The sequence below is a fragment of the Pseudophryne corroboree genome, chromosome 1, assembly GCF_028390025.1.
Source record: "Pseudophryne corroboree isolate aPseCor3 chromosome 1, aPseCor3.hap2, whole genome shotgun sequence".
NCBI lineage: Eukaryota > Metazoa > Chordata > Amphibia > Anura > Myobatrachidae > Pseudophryne > Pseudophryne corroboree.
Genome location: NC_086444.1, coordinates 958,033,593 through 958,045,125, shown reverse-complemented (window position 1 = coordinate 958,045,125; position 11,533 = coordinate 958,033,593). Strand labels below are relative to the sequence as shown.

The window sequence follows — 11,533 nt, the reverse complement described above, 5'->3', positions numbered from 1 at the left end:
GAGAGAGAGAGAGGGGTATTGGGGGAGAGAGAGACCAGGGAGTGAGAAAGAGAGAGGTGAGACAGAGGGGGGAGAGAGAAAGAGAGGTGAGCGGGAGAATGAGAGAAATGGTTGACTGAGAGAGAGGGGCAGGGAAGAGTGAGTAGAGGGTACATGTGGCACTATGTACCTCACTCTGTCCCCCTACCTCCGGTACAAGCGTCACTGTGTCGTCATCCCCCCTTCAGTACTAATGTGGCACTGTGTTCCTTGGGCAGTGGTAGGTCCCCATTCTCATCAGTTCCGGTAGCAGCGGGTCCCGATTTCAGTGCTGGCAGCAGCATGTCCCCTCTTCTGGGTTTTGTGGGATCGTGATGTCTGGCAACAATGTCAGAAATGGGAAGAAAGGTGAGTAGAGGAGCTGGATTGGCTGGACTGCCTCCTCCTGCTAGTACTGTGCTGAGAGTGCTGCTGCATGCCCCTTTATAGCACCACACTGCCACAGGTCCCTGTTTAAAAAAAAATAAGTGGCAGAAACAACATGGGGTGGGAATAGGCCCATGTATCCAACCCCTCCTTGGATCCAGCAGTGCCTTCAGTCACCACACATACAGCCTGTTCCTCACAGTCACCCCCTCCCCCCCACACACACAGCCTGTCCTCTCCAGTCACTATACACACACAGCCTGTCCTCTCCAGTCACTATACACACACAGCCTGTTATCCTCCAGTCACCACACACACACACACACACACACACACACACACACACACAGCCTGTCCCCTCCAATCACCCCCCACCCTCCAATCACCCCCCACACAACCAAACACATACATACATACATACATACATACATGAGGTACAGCACTAATTGCTTATATATGTGTTTGTATCTGACTGCTGATATATGTTTTCATCTGTGGTAAATATTAAGACAGATGTATCATCTTTGATACTGCACTAGCTGCTCATTTCCGTGTCCATATTTGTACTCTACTGATATATGTATATTGAGAGAATTTGTACACCTACAGAGCAATTGGTGAATCATTGAGAGATATTTGTGCCTATAGACTGTCACCTAAAACTCACATTCTCTATATTCACATACTCTTTCAAACAATGGGGGTAATTCCAAGTTGATCGCAGCAGGATATTTTTTAGCAGTTGGGCAAAACCATGTGCACTGCAGGGGGGACAGATATAACATGTGCAGAGAGAGTTAGATTTGGGTGGGTTATTTTATTTCTGTGCAGGGTAAATACTGGTTGCTTTATTTTTACACTGCAATTTAGATTGCAGATTGAACTCACCACACCCAAATCTAACTCTCTCTGCACATGCTATATCTGCCTCCCCTGCAGTGCACATGGTTTTGCCCAACTGCTAAAAAATTTCCTGCTGCGATCAACTTGGAATTACCCCCTATGTACTGCTGATGTACACATGCTTTGTGAATGTGCACACATACAAAGCAATTGGTGAATCATTGAAAGATATTTATATCTATATATATATATATTTATACATTTATTTATATATATATTTATATCTAGCACTCTCTCTATATATATATTCTCTATATATAATCTCTCATCCAAATATTGGAATGTGCTCTGCAATGCTTATTTCAAGTAACAGGATCCATCCTTTGGACAGCAGAAGTATATCACTTTGTTTGTCATTTCCACCTACTTTAATCTACTCCTTTAAACCTACATCATCTTTCTGAAACCATTTCACCTTGTATCTTCTGCCATCCACAAGTTCAGATGATATCGGGCTATATTCTTATTTTCACCTACAGCCATACCGCACTGGATATGCCCAATCTCATCTGATCTTGTAAGCCAAGCAGTCTTGGGCTTTGGTTAGTACCTGGATGGGAGACCTCCAGAGAGTACCACGTGCTGTAGATAATGAAGCAATTGAATTACTTCCCTTTGATTGGACAGCAGAAGTGTATCACTGTCCTTCCATATCAGAAAACTCGACTCTACCACACTCTCATTGCTTATTCAATGTTCTACAGATGAGCAAAAGCAGAAGTAGTGAGACAATAACTCTCCTTTCTGTTTATTTCACTGAGAATCCTTAACACTAGGAACGATATATATGGAAACAATTTATCACCACTGCTTAGAAAGTTAGAACAAAACAGTTTGCGACAAGTTTCAACACTGGACAAAGTAATTCACTACTCTACCGCCCAGTAAAAACACATGCTGCATAATTAGAGAAAGAAAGCCATCTGTTCTTAGCTATTACAATTGGATATAAATTATCCCCTGGGATTCAATTGAACAAAAGCAAACACATGACATATTTTCGCTCTAAATATCATCTCAACCTCTTACCAAAATTCCTCTAATATTTATGCAATTTAAATCTTGCACACCATAAGTGAAATACAATATAACCTCAACAAAAGTGAGACCAGACATTAGAGGAAAGTTTTGAATTTATTTAATAACGTTTTAGTTTTCACATACTGTATGTATTAATATCATCTTGATCTTTTTAAGTGTATGCCAATAAAAGCAATGTTTTAACAATTATTCTGAATACAATATAAACATAAAAGTGTGACCCAGATAGACTAAAGGCCCATACAATGAGAAAAAATGTAGTAGTGATGATTCCGTGCGCACTAAGAGCAGCTAATCAGTAAAACCTCCTTGAAGGTCTCCTTCACCCTTCACCGAAAGTGTATATCAAATAGAAATAGCAGAGGAATTACTAAACTAGCTTTCCTAATGCATCACATCACTTCCGGTGACGTTTAAGGTAAACATCCGGATGTCAAACTCTGTAATGTAAACAGATACTCAGTACATATTCCATCAATTCAACTAAAAGCTACATATAAAACAGATTAAGATGATTGGACTATTCTAAAACCTATTGCAGCATTAAAACTAAAGAAACCATTTAACCTCAAAATCGGCATTTAGGCCTTCTGGTTTTAGAGTCCCTAACTTATAAATGGGATCCGGTCTGAAGATCGACAGTGTCTAGGTCAACAATGTTTAGGTCGACCACTATAGGTCGACAGTCACTAGGTCGACAGGGTCAGAAGGTCGACATGTTCTAGGTTAACAGGTCAATAGGTCGACATGAGGTTTTTTTTTTAATCTTTTTTTTTTTACTTTTTCATACTTAACGATCCACATGCACTACGATTGGAACGTTAATCTGTGTTGAGTGAAATGAGACACCTTGCCCAAAGCATGGCGAGCGAAGGGAGCCATGCAAGGGGACACGGTGCACTAATTGGGGTTCCCGGTCACTCTATGAAGAAAACGACACCCCAAAAAAAACTCATGTCGACCTTTTGACCTGTCGACCTAGAACATGTCGACCTTCTGACCCTGTCGACCTAGTGACTGTCGACCTATAGTGGTCGACTTAAATATTGTCGACCTAGACACTGTCGATCTAATGATCCACACCCCTCATAAATAGCCTTCATTTCTATATTGCAAGTGATAAAATAATTTATTTTAAACTTCTTCTTATTAATATCTAATTACATGATCTTACTACTTTCTACTTTTGTTCCCCTACATCCCAAACACAGTCCACATAAAAAAAAAACTTTTGATTTTATTGTACACATTGGTTTCTTTGGAGGTTGTGTACTTTCCACCAGATGTGTTTTGATCATAGGTGCTCTTTTAAAAATACATTTGGGATTTTTGGGTAATAAAGTGCCTATCACTGAGTCCTTTCTTAAAATCCCCCAGTGTCTTTTTAATGTTTTTTCCACAGTTTTGTATTGACTATTGAATGTAGTCGCAAAAGCCCAATCATATTTCGATACAGTCTGTGATTTCTTTTTCTTCTTAGGCTCTAATAATGTTTTCCTGTCTATACCTGATACTTGATTCTTGGTCTGTTCTAATTTCTCAGAAGGATAACCAGAGGCTTCAAATTTATGTTTTAATTCTTCTGCCTGTATCTGAAATAATTCTGGATTTGTGCAATTCTGTTTCAAGCGTCTGAATTGCCCGTCGGGAATTGAACCCAACCAGTTTGGATGGTGATAACTTGAGGCTTGAATATATGTCCCTGAGTCTGTCGGTTTAATTACATTTTTTCTTTCTATGTGTCCATTCTCTAAGAACACTGTCACGTCTAAAAAAATTCATAGTTTCTTTACTACTTTCATAAGTAAAAACTATATTAAGATCATTGGTGTTTAAATACATAAAAAATTCATTAAGACTTTCCTCAATTCCTTTCCAGATAAAAAAGACATCGTCTATATATCTTTTCCAGGACACCAGGTTTGCTCGGTAGGGACAGTGGTTCCAAATGGTAATTTCCTCCACTGTCCCATAAATATGTTGGCATAACTTGGAGCAAACCTGGTGCCCATGGCCGTGCCCACTTCTTGCTGATAAAACATCCCATTAAAAGAAAAATAGTTGTTTTCTAAAGTAAACAGAACTCCTTTTTTAATAAAATCTTGTAGGGGTTCATCTAATCCACTTTGTAATAGTGCTTTTGATACTGCCTTTAAGCCTTCTTGATGTGCAATAATTGTATAAAGTGAGCGAACATCGGCTGCTACCATAATGTATCCTGCTTCCCAATTAATTTTCTCAATAACATTAAGGAAGTCTCTAGTCTAGTGTCTTTCAAGTGTGACGGATATTTAGCTACTAATGGCTGTAAGTAGTGGTCAATGAACTCAGATTTGATGTTATTGATCCAATACCGGATACGATTGGCCTTCCAGGTGGGTTAACTGGGTCTTTGTGTATTTTGGACAGAATATAGAGGACTGGAATTATTGGTTAATTGTTAAGTAAGAATGTGGCCTCCTTTTCCTCCAAGGTACCATTTTGTTCATATTCTTTTAATAAAGTGCATAACTTATCAAATATTTTATTTGTTGGGTCCGCTCTTAATTTTCAGTATGTTTCTCCATCATTTAATTGTCGTATTACTTCTGTATCATAGGCCTCCTTTGACATGATAACTATTCCACCCCTGAGTCTGTGGGCTTTATGACTAAATCTTCATTCCCCTGTAGACTTTTAATTGCTTTTCATTCTTTAAAGGTAAGGTTGTTCTTAGGTAATTTGGTATCTATTTCACTTAAGTCATCCGAGACTAATTTAAGAAATGTTTCTAAAAAGTTTCCCCTCATGTGAGTAGGAATTCTTTCTAAATAAAAACAATATTGAACCAAAATAAATGGAGGCGACCCCTTTCTGACCAAAATTGGTCTTCAATCCTACTCACATGAGGATAAACTTTTTAGAAACATTTCTTAAATTAGTCTCGGATGACATAAGTGAAATAGATACCAAATTACCTAAGAACAACCTTACAACATTACAGAGTTTGACATCCGTATGTTTACCTTAAACGTCACCGGAAGTGATGTGACGCATTAGGAAAAATAATTCCAATTTGGTTAGTAATGTATTTATTAAATCTTAAACAAATGGAGTTTTGAAGTGAAAGTGGACTACTATACGGATACATGCCATTAAGATGAAGAAATCCATCACCTTGGAGATCATGATCGAGGAGGATGGATGGAGATGACGTCACCAGGGGATGGTCTATCAATAGGGGAGATCTGGTTGTCATGACTACAATAGGACGCGGATTCCAGAGGAGACCCGGTCGTCATGACTATGCATGACGTAGACTTCAGGCACGCCCGCCCTCAGCAAAAGAACCACAGGACAATTAGTAGATTGCTGTATGCGGTTCAGCTGAGGGCGGAGCATTAGGATTGGTTCAAGGGGATATAAATATCTGAGGAAGCAAAGCCATTGTCAGTCGTTACTGGTACCTTGAAAAAGACCCTAGTAAAGGGTGGAAACGTGTTGGTGGATATCTGGCATTCTGACTCTGCTCAAATAGCGGTGCTTGCCTGTGGGGAAACCCCGTGAATTCTTTCCCATGGACTCTTTCAGTTCCAACATCTTTGGTAATTTTCCTCTATATTGAGTGATAGAAGGACTGCCACTTAAATGGCCTCTGCTTGTGTTCTTAATTAATTGGAAACTGCTTTGTCTAAACCTTTTTAATATTACATATGTATTCACTATATATACCTTTTTCTCCTTTACATATTGATACAACCTCCCTCTGCAATGAGGTGAAATTGGTGGAAATCATCAAAGGGATTATATTATCAAGGAGCGCTAGTTAAGTAATTCTTCTGCTATTTCTATTTAAAAGGCCCATACAAACTAGGTGATTTTGAGCTCAAAGTAGCTAACTTTTGGCGTTTAGAGCTACTTTGAACTCAAAATCTCCTAGTGTGTATGGCTGGGTGATGAGCAGTGAGTGCTGATGCACATTCCCACATCATTGCTGGCCGCCGCCATCCATTGGGCTGTTTTATCAGCCAAGTGAATTACTTTCCATGGTCTCCTACTAAGCAAAGTGGTTCATTCCCATGAAAATCAATGGGCCGGGTGAAAATTGCTGTGTGTATGCACTGAGCGATTTTCCACCCAGCAATTTTCACATCATCCCTGTGCATACACACTGGGAAAAAACATCCAGTGTGTATGGACCTTAACAGTCCTCTTAGTCTTCGTAAACCCCTTTAAATATATTGTAGGTTACCCTAACATTACGGGAAAATTCCCACTAGAGAATACAACAAAGAAAGTTGGATAGCAATGGCTGCAGTTTTGTTTATTTCACATTTTCCTAAAACTTAAGTGCAAAAGATGTACAATAGAACCCTAACAATATTATAGCATTCCATACCCTAAAAAAAATAATAATAATAATACTATAAGAGATACTGTAGATGTACTCTGGCATTCACTTCTCATATTCAATCTGGTCACTTGTTAGGTTAGACTGGGACTGGAATGTTCTATAAAATATACTTCTATGGGGGGTATTCAGTTAGCCACTAGGTTTACCCCACTGCTAATTGCCGCACTGGAGCAATCAAATTAGTGGGGATTGCCCTGTACATGAATCCCCAAAGCCATACTGAACCCTGCATAAAAGCGGCAAAATAGGGGGTCCGTGCACAAGAAAAAAACTATTGATTCTGCAGTTTGCATGGTATCAGTGGGTTTTGGTGGCTGATATCCTGATTCTTAGGCTAGGGAAAAGACTATTTAATTGAATAGATTTTCACCACACCGCTAGGATTTTAGCCACTAATTAACCACAGGGTTTAATTGAATACTGCCCTACAGTATATGGCCATCCATATCTCCCACTTGTTAAAGGTGTTAAAAGAGGGTGAATAGGTGATGGACTGGATTACCTGTCAGATGTCAAAGTCTACACCACACTCACACAAAGCTCCTTCATGGTCCCACAGCAGGCACTGCTTACTGTACCACTTTTGAAGGACTGGCAGCACTACATGCCCTCCATGCAGAACAGGCCCTGCTTGCCAATAATAACTTTTTACTACATGCTTGCTTCAGTAAGCTGGTTACATTATTTAGCTGTAGAAGGTTATCTGTCTCTGACAGCAGCACATTCCCTGCTCCCCTCTCTACTCCCTCAATGCCTCCAAGCCACTGAGCTGTGTGAGCTGCTTGCATGTGAACCTTCATGGTAGATCCAGTAGCTGCAGGCAGGAGAATGGGGAACTATTGAGCAACAATCAGGTATTACACTGAGGAACTTGTGGCACTGGCCTGTAGCTGTTCCTCAGCTGTTCCTCACACAAGCTACTCACAATGTGGGCGGTTGTCTATGCATGCAGGTTTCTGTTGTGGTAGGAACTGCAGTGGATCCTGTGTGCCGAGCTGGGGAGTGAGGAGTCCCATGATGCTGCTGCTGTTGATCATCTGGGCATGGTGAAAATAAAGAGTCTTGCTAGCAGCTATGTGTGGTGGCAAGGAATTGATGGTCAAATTGAAACATTAACAAAAGGTTGTGATGGTTGTCAAAGAGTTCAATATTCACCGCCTGTAGCCCTGATATACCCCAGGAAATGGCCTTCATCTCCATGGCAGCAGGTTCATATTGACTTTGGATTGTATTTTTCTTAGTGTACTTCTTAGTGGATGCTCATTCCAAGTGACTAGAGGTGATAAAGATGAAAACCACTACAGCTGAGAAAACTATTGCTGTTCTGAGAACCATCTTTGTCAGCAATGCTCTCTCTGAACTGGCTCGCAGTGACAGTGGCCACAATTCTTGTCTGCAGAAAGCAAAAAGTTCATGTGGGACAATAGCATTAAACATTTCACGTCAGCTCCACACCATCCAGCTACTAACGGTTTGGCCGAGAGATTTGTGCAGACATTGAAAATAGCTATCAAGTCCATATACCATTAGCATTTGCCTTTGCAACACAAGATTGACCTGTTTATATATCATCACACTGAGTACTCTACTAGCGGGTAGCCACTGACTTTGCTCTTTATGCAGTGGAACTTTGTATCGATGGGACTTGATGAAATCTGATGTGAGATGTCAGGTACATAACAGAGAATTTTAAACTGTGTATCAGAAATGTACTCAGGCGTTCGACATTGGTCAACAGGTGTTTGTTTGTGATTACAAGGGAGAAAAATGGCAACAGTGAATAGTTTCTTCCAAATACAGCCCTCTGATGGATATGGTTGGTGTGCATGCGTGTATGGGGAATTTGTGGCGATGCCACACTGACCAAATAATAGGGGCCAGGGGGTAAATGGACTGTACATTGGCATCATAGCCAATCAAGTGATGTGGGGATATATGTATATCCATCGGACGTTACTACAAATCCTGATGCTGTTGAATATGTATACCCCTCAGGGTCTGTTACAGAGACTGTTCCTGAATCTGTTATGGAGCCACCTGATAAGGTTTCCTTAGTGTCCACTGTTGATCCTGGACCCTTTAGGGTGATTTTGGTTGTACAGCCTGTTACTCTCGGGTTTATACATTGTTACCAAGAGAGAGTTTGTAAGGCACCCCAAAGGCTTGATTTGTAGCCTTCTGCGGTAACATATAACGTGTGTGTGTGTGTGTGTGTGTGTGTGTGTGTGTGTGTGTGTATACACTAGTGATGAGCGGATTCGGTTTTACTCGGTTTTACTCGGTTCACTAGTATACACTGCTCAAAAAAATAAAGGGAAAACTTAAACAGTACATCCTAGATCTGAATTAATGAAATATTCTTATTAAATACTTTGTTCTTCACATAGTTGAATGTGCTGACAACAAAATCACACAAAAATTATCAATGGAAATCAAATTTATTAACCCATGGAGATCTGGATTTGGAGTCACACTCAAAATTAAAGTGGAAAAACACACTACAGGCTGATCCAACTTTGATGTAATGTCCTTAAAACAAGTCAAAATGAGGCTCAGTAGTGTGTGTGGCCTCCACGTGCCTGTATGACCTCCCTACAATGCCTGGGCATGCTCCTGATGAGGTGGCGGATGGTCTCCTGAGGGATCTCCTCCCAGACCTGGACTAAAGCATCCGCCAACTCCTGGACAGTCTGTGGTGCAACGAGACATGATGTGGATGGAGCGAGACATGATGTCCCAGATGTGCTCAATTGGATTCAGGTCTGGGGAACGGACGGGCCAGTCCATAGCATCAATACCTTCGTCTTGCAGGAACTGCTGACACACTCCAGCCACATGAGGTCTAGCATTGTCTTGCATTAGGAGGAACCCAGGGCCAACCGCACCAGCATATGGTCTCACAAGGGGTCTGAGGATCTCATCTCGGTACCTAATGGCAGTCAGGCTACCTCTGGCGAGCACATGGAGGGCTGTGCAGCCCCCCAAAGAAATGCCACCCCACACCATTACTGACCCACTGCCAAACCGGTCATGCTGGAGGATGTTGCAGGCAGCAGAATGTTCTCCTTGGCGTCTCCAGACTCTGTCACGTCTGTCACATGTGCTCAGTGAAAACCTGCTTTCATCTGTGAAGAGCACAGGGCGCCAGTGGCGAATTTGCCAATCTTGGTGTTCTCTGGCAAATGCCAAACGTCCTGCACGGTGTTGGGCTGTAAGCGCAACCCCCACCTGTGGACGTCGGGCCCTCATACCACCCTCATGGAGTCTGTTTCTGATCGTTTGAGTAGACATATGCACATTTGTGGCTTGCTGGAGGTCATTTTGCAGGGCTCTGGCAGTGCTCCTCCTGTTCCTCCTTGCACAAAGGCGGAGGTATCAGTCCTACTGCTGGGTTGTTGCCCTCCTACGGCCTCCTCCACATCTCCTGATGTACTGGCCTATCTCCTGGTAGTGCCTCCATGCTCTGGACACTACACTGACAGACACAGCAAACCTTCTTGCCACAGCTCGCATTGATGTGCCATCCTGGATGAGCTGCACTACCTGAGCCACTTGTGTGGGTTGTAGACTCCGTCTCATGCTACCAGAGTGAAAGCACCGCCAGCTTTCAAAAGTGACCAAAACATCAGCCAGAAAGCATAGGAGCTGAGAAGTGGTCTGTTGTCACCACCTGCAGAACAACTCTTTTATTGGGGGTGTCTTGCTAATTGCCTATAATTTCTACCTGTTGTCTATTCCATTTGCACAACAGCATGTGAAATTGGACAGTTTGATTTCACAGAAGTGTGATTGACTTGGAGTTACATTGTGTTGTTTAAGTGTTCCCTTTATTTTTTTGAGCAGTGCATATTGTATGTAATAATACCCACAATAAAAGTCTTATGTCTAATAGAGATTTAATCTCAACCACTGTGCAGTTCAAAGTCACACAATAGTAATTACTGCACTACATATAATCCTGCTAACCAATTCTGTTCTGTCTCAGATATGTTTATGGGCTATACTTGCCACTGAAAAACCTCAGTGTCAGTGCAGTGGGAACGCCTCTTCTGCCTGTGATCAGGTGAATCCGCAGCTTGTGCAAAAGAATGCATGAAAACTCTTTGGGAATATTATAAATAATGCTGTAACATGGCCGTGATTCAGAATGTCAGTCACAGTAGCTAAGGATGCTGTCATGGCAACATATAACAGCCAGTCTGCGGTGGTCACATAAGTCATAGGACCCCTGCCAAGGTCGCAGACAGTCTTGTAGATAAGGGGTCCAGCTGGAGTGAAGTGACCCCCCTTGTGCTCGGGGGGGGGGGGAGGCACTGTAAGCACTGTTAGATGCTACACAGCCCCATACATCTGCCCCAGCTGCAGCACAACATGGTTTTGCCCAGTCGTTTTTGCTTTACTTACAAACATTAATCAGGCCCTAAATTCCTAAAATGCCCTTGGTACAGCACGATTAGAAACATCTTTTGGTACCCATACACTTGTGCGAATGCATTCGACGAGATATCGGGCCCGATTTCCCTTGAAGCTCGCCTTGCGATAAAGCGCATCAAAAGTGCTTTTTTTTGTGCATTCAATGCGCTTACAATCCTGCCATTTACCTCATGCCCCTTACGACCAGAAATCAGGTGGTATCGGATGATCGAATGCGAGCGCATCGCATGCTGACCAAAAGCACATCAGAATTATCTGCAAGATTTCTAAAAATTTAAATAGAGGGCTGGCCTATCTGGGGGATATATAAGCAAGCAGCCATTTTAATTCTGTGCACTACTGTCTGCTCTGTGACTA

The 11,533-nt window shown here is 41.9% G+C and overlaps 1 pseudogene; it reads left to right on the top strand.

Moving 5' to 3' along the window:
• The first annotated feature begins 1,779 nt into the window (after positions 1-1,779).
• LOC134947517 (5S ribosomal RNA) lies at positions 1,780-1,899 on the top strand (annotated as a pseudogene).
• Positions 1,900-11,533: the final 9,634 nt, after the last annotated feature.